We start from the raw sequence: 9,633 nt of genomic DNA on the forward strand, positions 1-9,633 counted from the left end.
TTAATTATACCCTTATTTATTATTTATTTAAGGAATGACAAAAGAAATGACATTTTAAAATAGGGAGGCGATTTTCGCACTCCTTTTTTCTCCGTTTGCACTCCATCTTCTTTTTTAATGTATTTTGTATATTTTTATTATATATTTTTCCAAATTTATCCTTTATGGCTGTTGAATTTTTATTTTAATTATCTTTCAGTAATAATTATTTTTTTCTAAATTCTCTCATACTTATTAAAAAAATAAAAATAAGTAATTTTCTATCTCCGTTGTTGTATCTTCTTCATATTGCATCTTTTTGCCTTCTATGCCTTTTTTTTTTCTTTTGTGAACCAGTCTAACTTGTACGTGTTTTCAATTATCATTCTATACTTCATTAGGAAAATATTTAGTCTGTCATATTTTTTTTCGTTTTCTTCATCAGGGTTATGATTTATATATCTTCTTCTTTTGATGATAGGTTTTGTGTTATGAAATTAATCGGGGTTTTCAATTAGTCCACTCTCTCATTTTTGGGTCTTTTGGCACTATCAAGAAAATCTAAAATGTTGGCCAAACAAAAATCTAAAACAACTCATTTACATACATAGAAAATCCAATAAAAAAGTTACATGAGTTCAAAAAAAAAAAAATTATGTCTTTGCAACTATTCTTCTCTCTTCAAATGCTGCAACACCTTGGATTGGCCTAAGAATTTGTTTGATCTGAAAAGGTCATGTATGAGACAAGAAAGAAGAATTCTTAGGCAAAAAAAAAAGTGTTGTTGGATTATTTTTTTAATTAATTAAAAAATTAGATAAAAGGTGTATACATGAGAAGACCCAAAAAAATTGGATGTGGTTTTTTGGGTACTGGAGGCATACTAGAAAAGAGCAAAAAAAAAAAAAAAAGCAAAAATTATTAAATGCATGTGGTTTTTTAGATACTAGAGGCGTAGAGAAGAGCAAAAAAACAAAAGAATAAAAAATTATTATAAATAATTAAATAAAAGAGAAAATAAAAATTAATAGGTAATAAAAAAGTGGAAAAAAGTTGAGTAATAAAAGATAAGGATAAAAAGTAGAAAAGAGTTGTCAAATTATTTTTCTCTCTCATTATTATAATATCATAAATAATTAAATACAATAGATTAACTCGTGGTTAATTTTTTAAACACATGGCAGCATTTTAGATGGGAGGTGAGCATACACCTAAGTTAAAGGAGGTGAGCAAAACTACTCTCTTTTCCCCCCAATAAGGCATCAGATTCCTTTGGGTTAGGAATTGATTTCCCTTCCTTATACTTACCAAACATGAAAATGTAATTGATTTTTCATTCTCAGGCCTTCAAAACTTGAACCAAACAGTCCCTAAATCTTAAACCTTAAACTATAATTTAAACGCTAAATGAACAACAAATGAAGTGAGGTACCGATTGATAGTGCAAGCATGGTTTGGCCAAATTTAAAAAAATATTCTGCTAGTACCCAAACTCAACAAGTATATATTTTACTAGTTAAAAAACAAAAACAGAATTTAATATTTAATCTTAACTAACCCATTAATTTAGTCCAAATAGTCTCACCCCTTCACCTATTCTAGTTTTGGTGACAAAACCAAGAATTTAGGTTTTGGGAATGAAAGTTAGGGTAATGATCTTTTTTTTTTTGTTAGTACAATGGGGCCGAAACATGAAAAGGAAACAACTCAAATCTCAATGATGATCCTGGCCCTGGCCCTTGTACGACCAGCCCGGTTGTCATCAAGAATGGCAAGCAAACAACTAGGGGGGGTCCGAGAACTCATGGAAGCCCAATTCTCTCTCACAGCACAACTTGGCTAAACAATTCACTGTGACTAATAATCTCTTTCCAAATAAAACATATAAGATTTTTAGATTTCTGACAAAAAAAAAAAAACAGAATTTTAGATAATCAATTTGCACCACAAATTCAAACAACTGTCTACCTAATCACTCAAATATGACAATATTACATGTCAAATTGTCTGTCATTTCCCTCTTAACTCTATACAAGTCATCTTCCATTTTATGAACACCCATTTTCATTACTCATTATGAATTTATGACTACTGTTATTGGTAAAAAATACAAGACTTTGAGCACAAGTGAGCTAAAATAAAGTGTGTGCGCGTTACAATAAGCTAAGTGCAAAGAATGCTCGCCAATGTCACTATGATTCCACCATTCTTTTACTCACACACTTGTCAAGATGCAAACACAAACTCTCAACACACTAGAATGAATGACCCATGATGGAGAATGATGTTGATGAGTAACAAGTCATGTTTGTCTGAATGCTTCACTCTTTCATTCCATATCTTCATGTAATGACGTCACTTCTTCCACAAAATTGAGTAACAACAGAAGTTGCTTCTACCAAAATTAAGAGGAAAAAAAAACTCTATAAAACTATTAGTCAAAAGTTCCTATGTAGACTGCAGCAAAAAACATTTCAACATCTCACTTCTTAGTCTCCTTTGACATGATGCCGCACAAGTATACATAAAGCCAAATGATGCCAGGATTCCTACCAGGTACCCGACAAGGGCTCCAAAACTCACACAAATATATATAGGTCATTCCTGTAGAGCAACCCAACAAGGCAGATGCATTCAAATGATTATACAAGTTAGTAAGTTACTCAAACACGTACAAGCGAAATAAATCATCTAGCAAGTTACAACTTATTAAATAACCAACTTGCAACACTATGCCTCGTTTGATACTTAGGATTGGATATGTTAAATGATTAGATTTATGTGTATTTAAGGAAAAAACATTTAACTTGAACAAAGAAGAGGGGAATAAGCATTTTGCTAACAGAGGTTGAAGAAAGCATGAGAAAACTAAGAGAAACCAAGAAAATGAGGCTCTGTATTGATTGAATGATCAAAGTTACAAAAGAGTAAGAGAGCTCGAAGCTCATATACAACAGAAGATCAATCTTGCAAAACTAACTAAAACAGAACCACACAATTCTAACAAAGCTATCCACATGTCACGCAGCTATTGAACATCTTGTAACAAATTCATTAATAAGAGAACCAATGAAATGCTGACAGCTGGTTGTACACTTAACATCCCCCCTCAACCTCAGCAAGGGGACCGAGCTTGAGGTTGCAACAATGGTGGTGATGTAGAGAGCTATGAAGTCCCTTAGTGAGAACAGTCAACTTGAGAGAAGTGACAGTACTAGTGAACATGAGGTGCCAACCTGTTCTGAGAACATTTGCTAATCGAAGAACCATCATTCGCATCAAGTCGTTGCAAAGACAGTGAACCAGATGACTAGTGTGCTCTACTTCTTCAACCTTGCTTTCAATCGACATAACTACACTCCTAACCAACAATCTTTGCACCACAATAATCACTACCACATAATCAACGACAACTACAACTCCTTTACAACTTCTCAATCAACTACAACTCAGAACACAATCACACGACTTCATCTGCAGCTTCAACTTCAAATTCAACTACAACTTCAACCACAACCACAACTTCAACTTCAACTTTTTTTTTATTTTGTGTTTTATTTTTTACAACTAACAACTTCAACTTTAACACAGAACTCAATCAACTACAACTGCTTTGCACAACAATTAACAACAATCCAACTTCTTTTCAACCACCACACAACGATAATACTGTTGCGCAGAGAACACCACAATAACAAAACAAGGAGAGACCAGAAAAATTGGACAAGGATGCAAGGTCAAAGTATAGAGATAGCAGACACACAACCTTTAACGTGGTTCGGCTTAGCCTACGTCCACGGAGCAGCATGAACAAATCCACTAATTTAAATGGAGATTACAAAATACAAAATAGCTCTAGGCTATTACAACTGACAGCAGTGCATACAAAGTAACAATCAGAATAACAGATGAAGAATCAAAAACAGCTGCTGCACCTTGTTTTCTTTTCTTAGCAATCGCCCAACAAACAGTGCAAAGAGGAAGGAAAGCCACGTACTATCTTCAGCAGACCCTCTCTTTGGTCTCTTATCTATTCTCTCTGTTTTTTCACTGAAGCAAAAAGCTTCTTTTTGTCTTGATAAGTTGCTGCCAGCAGTACCCCAATGGTTCCCATGTAGGCCCACATAAAAGACATCAAATGGGCTTGCAAATTAAGCCACAACCCATAAGCCCAAACTGAGATATAAATCAACAATCTCCACCTTGGCGAAATTTGCACAGAATACAGAAGAGCTGAATCACAACTCAACAATCAATACCTCCATCAAGTTCTATGCTGCTCATCAAATGCATTCAAACATGCAGGATATGTGCCAAGTTCAAGCAATGAATGAACTTGGCAGCACCAATCACCTTAGTCAACATATCAGCTGGATTATCAGCAGTAGCAACCTTTTTAAGAGTAATCTTCCCTTTAGCCACAATGTCCCGAACAAAATGAAAACGAACATCTATGTGCTTGGTTCTTGAGTGATGGACTTGAAACTTAGCCAAGTAAATGGCACTTTGGCTATCACAATGAACCTCCACCTGCTTTTGATAAATCCCCAAATCACTAATAAGTCCACGAATCCAAATGGCCTCCTTTATGGCTTCTGTAACAGCCCTATACTCTGCCTCTGTGGTTGACAAAGCCACAGTGGACTGCAAAATAGACCTCCAGCAAATAGGCCCTTTAGCCATAGTAAACAAATAGCCTGTAGTAGACTTCCTCTTGTCCAAATCACCTGCATAGTCAGAATCAACATATCCAACTACAAAGTTCTCAACACCTGACTTTTCTCTCTCAAAACACAAACCAACATCTCTAGTACCATGGAGATATCTCAATATCCATTTAGCTGCCCTCCAATGCTCTTTACCCGGATTTTGCATATAACGACTAACCAAACCAACAGCATGAGCAATATCCGGTCTAGAACAAACCATAGCATACATCAATCCGCCAACCAGATTAGCATATGGAATATTAGCCATGTGTTGCTTATCTTCATCAGTCTTGGGAGACAATAAATCACTCAATTTAAAATGAGGAGCCAGAGGAGTAGTTACAGACTTGGTGGAGTCATTGACTCCAAAGTGTTGCAGCAATTTTTCCAAATATTTCTTTTGAGTCAAACACAGCAAACCTTTTCCTCTATCACGAGTGATTTCCATACCAAGGATCTTCTTCGCTTCACCAAGATCCTTCATTTCAAACTCCTTATTCATCTGTGCTTTCAATTTCTCAATCTCTTTAATATTCCTTGAGCCAATCAACATATCATCAACATATATCAACAAGTAGATGAAAGACCCATCATGCAGCTTCTTGAAATAAACACAATGATCATATTGACTTCTCAAATAATTTTGGCCTTTCATAAAATCATCAAACCTCAAATACCATTGCCTTGGAGATTGCTTCAACCCATATAATGATTTCTTCAACTTGCAGACCAAGCTCTCTTTTCCAACTAGCTTGTATCCATCCGGCTGAGACATGTAAATCTCTTCATCTAAGTCGCCATGTAGAAAAGCCGTCTTGACATCAAGTTGCACTAATTCAAGGTCAAATTGTGCAACAAGAGCTAACATAATACGAATGGAGGAATGCTTCACAACGGGAGAAAAAATTTCATTGTAATCAATACCTTCCTTTTGTGCATACCCCTTTGCAACCAATCTTGCTTTAAATCTCACGCTTCCTTTTTCATGGAGACCTTCTTTCTTGGTATACACCCATTTGCAGCCAATAGTTCTCTTGCCCTTAGGCAATTGAACTAACTCCCATGTTTTGTTTTTTGAAAGAGAATTCATCTCTTCATCCATAGCCTTGCTCCAATCTCTCTTTTCTGAACTCCTTATGGCTTCTCTGAAATTTGATGAAATTTCTGCATTAATAATGGGCAAAGCAAATGCAACATAATCATTATACTTTGCTGGCTTTGTGATTATTCTTCTTGGTCTACTCGTAGCAATAGATTCTTGAGGTAGAGGCACTTGGGCTGGAGCTTGACTTTCATCTTGGTCTGGAATTGCAGCTTCATCTTCTTCCTCTTCTTCATCATCACTTCCAGTCACTTCAACTTCAGTTTGGGCTAACTTGGAAGTGACAGAAGTGGTCTTTTCAAGCTCCACCTGTTGAACAACTCTCTCATTTTCCGGAGATGCATCACAAGCAGTCTCCTTGTTGCTTCTTAACATACTGACTTCATCAAAAATCACATCTCTGCTTATCACCAATTTCTTCAACTCTGGGCACCACAACCTGTAACCTTTGACACCACTGCTAAAACCAACAAAAATAGCCCTTTTGGCTCTAGGATCAAGTTTTGTTTCAGTCACATGAAAATAAGCAGGGGAACCAAAAATATGCAAGGAATCATAATCAAAAGCAGGTTTTCCAGACCATACCTCAATGGGTGTCTTCCCTTGAATTGCAGCTGAAGGCAAACGGTTGATTAGGTGACAAGCATAAGTAATTGCCTCTGCCCAAAATGACTTGCTTAAACCAGACTGTGCCAACATACATCTCACCTTCTCAAGCAAAGTTCTATTCAACCTTTCAGCAACCCCATTTTGTTGTGGAGTTCCCCGTACAGTGAAATGCCTAACAATGCCCTCTTCTTGACACACTTTAAGAAAAGGATCAGAAGTATATTCCCCACCATTGTCTGACCTCAAGATTTTAATTTTCTTCCTAGTCTGATTTTCAACCATTTTCTTCCAATTCAAAAAAATATTTAACACCTCATCTTTGTGCCTCATTGTATAAACCCAAACTCTTCTAGAGTAGTCATCAACAAAAGTCACAAACCAATGCTTACCACCCAATGAAGCTGTCCTTGTAGGACCCCAAACATCTGAATGCACATAGTCAAGAATACCTTTAGTCTGATGTATGGCAGTACCAAATTTAACCTTGGTTTGTTTGCCCAAAACACAATACTTGCAAAAATCAAGGTTACATAATTTGGCTCCTTTTAGCAATCCCTGTTTCACCAGCCCTTGAAGAGCTTTTTCACCAGCATGCCCAAGTCTCATGTGCCACAACTTGGTAGTGTCAGAGCTTGAACTACTAGAAACGGTGGCTGCTCTACCTACCACAGTTTTGCCCTGCAAAAAATACAAATTTTGCTGCCTGGTTCCTTTCATCACAACCATAGCTCCTTTAGTAACTTTCAAAGCACCATTAGACATATTAATATTGAAACCATTTGCTTCCAAAGCACCCAAGGAAATCAAATTTTTCTTAAGATCAGGAACATACCACACATTGGATAATTCTTTAACTATGCCATCATGAAGTTTCAACTTGATTGTTCCTACTCCCTTTTTATCACATGAAAAATCATTACCCAATAAAACAGTTCCCTCACTTTCCAGCTCCAAATTAGAAAACCAATCCTTATTTGGACACATATGATGAGAGCAACCAGAATCCAAAATCCATATATTAGAATCATAAGCAGGAGAAACAACTAGAGCAAACTCAGATTCATCATCACTAAATACAACATTAGCATTAGTAATTTTTTTCTTGTTCTCCAACTTAGGACAATCCTTTTTCCAATGGCCTTTGTTATGACAAAAAGCACATTCATCTTTGTCTAAACTTCTTCTATTCTTAGAATCTCTTCTCATACGAGATTGAGAATTTTTTCTGCTGTTAGACTTCTTCCTCTCATTGGATCTACCTCTAACAACCAAAGCATCTGAGGTACTATTTTGTTTATCCTTATGCCTAACTTCATGATTCATCAAAGCATTTGACACTTCTTCAAATTTAATAGTGTCCTTACCATAAATTAATGTAGTGGCCAGGTGATCATATGAGTCAGGCAAGGAATTCAACAATATCAAGGCTTTATCTTCGTCCTTAATATCCTCATCTAAATTCAACAAATCAGCAATCAATTTGTTAAATGCATCAAGGTGATGAATCATTTTCGTACCTTCTTTGTACTGGAAGCGATACAGCTGCTTCTTCAAATACAAGCGGTTTTCAATGCTCTTCGTCATGTACTTGTCCTCCAATTTTTGCCACAACGCCTTAGCCGACGTCTCTCGCATTACAAAATACTTCTGAGGCTTAGCAAGACACAACCGAATAGTAGAGCATGCCAACCTATTCATTTTCTGCCAATCAGGATCACTCATAGTAGCTGGTTTCTCTTCCAAAGCCATGTCCAAATCTTGTTGAGCCAACACATCTTTCACCTCACACTGCCACATTCCAAAGTTATTTGTTCCATCAAATTTCTCAACCTCAAACTTTGCATTTTGAACCGTGGCTCTTGCCACCTGAGTATTGTTCTCCCCTTGTCCGTCAGCCATCTTTGTGAATCAGATCTAAACCCAAGCTCTGATACCAATTGTTGAGCAGAGAACACCACAATAACAAAACAAGGAGAGACCAGAAAAATTGGACAAGGATGCAAGGTCAAAGTATAGAGATAGCAGACACACAACCTTTAACGTGGTTCGGCTTAGCCTACGTCCACGGAGCAGCATGAACAAATCCACTAATTTAAATGGAGATTACAAAATACAAAATAGCTCTAGGCTATTACAACTGGCAGCAGTGCATACAAAGTAACAATCAGAATAACAGATGAAGAATCAAAAACAGCTGCTGCACCTTGTTTTCTTTTCTTAGCAATCGCCCAACAAACAGTGCAAAGAGGAAGGAAAGCCACGTACTATCTTCAGCAGACCCTCTCTTTGGTCTCTTATCTATTCTCTCTGTTTTTTCACTGAAGCAAAAAGCTTCTTTTTGTCTTGATAAGTTGCTGCCAGCAGTACCCCAATGGTTCCCATGTAGGCCCACATAAAAGACATCAAATGGGCTTGCAAATTAAGCCACAACCCATAAGCCCAAACTGAGATATAAATCAACAAATACGTCCACAACAATCCAAGAAGAAGCACACAATTACCATAGCATCAGTCAAAAACAATACACAAGAACACAAAGAATGACCCCCAAGATTCACAATTGAACTCAAAGAACAAAGCCCCAAATACACCAAATTAAGGACAGAGAATACCCGATTAACCAGAGAACCTCAAAGAAGCACCAAGAACTCTGATCGAACCCAAGAAGACATCCAAAGCAAACCCACTTCCCAAGACTAACCCATGAATCTGCCTCCCCAGAGCAAGCAAACCCATTTGCGCAGAGGCAGTCAGAGCGCTGACCAAAGCCACCTCGTCAGGCCTCGTAAACCCATTAGCCAGCATTTTATCAAACACCTGGAGACCATCCCAGTTGCGATGGTTTAGCAAGTACTCAGAAACAACGACAGAGTACGGACAAGGAAATAAGACCATTCTGAATGAAAACGTCGTCGTCAAGCCCGAGTATAAGAGTCAAAAAGTGAAGCTAATGAACAGAACCAAGAAATTGAGGTTTTCAAATTCGTGAGATTAGGGATTTCATTTTATCGATGCCTAAACAAGAATTATGAGTAAAGAAACCAAGAGACGAATCTAAGGTTTGAAAAACGTAATTAAAGATGTCAGATTTGTAAAGAACAAAGGAGATAGCAAGAAATCATAGAAAAAGAAGACTGTCTGGATACTAAGAAAATAGAAAACTGCTTGCAAAGAAAAAAAAAAAAAGAATATAGGTGAAGAGATAGAGACGCAGATGAAGAAAGCATCAAAGAT

The sequence above is a fragment of the Dryas octopetala genome, chromosome 4, assembly GCF_963921425.1.
Source record: "Dryas octopetala chromosome 4, drDryOcto1.1, whole genome shotgun sequence".
In the NCBI taxonomy this organism is placed as follows: domain Eukaryota; kingdom Viridiplantae; phylum Streptophyta; class Magnoliopsida; order Rosales; family Rosaceae; genus Dryas; species Dryas octopetala.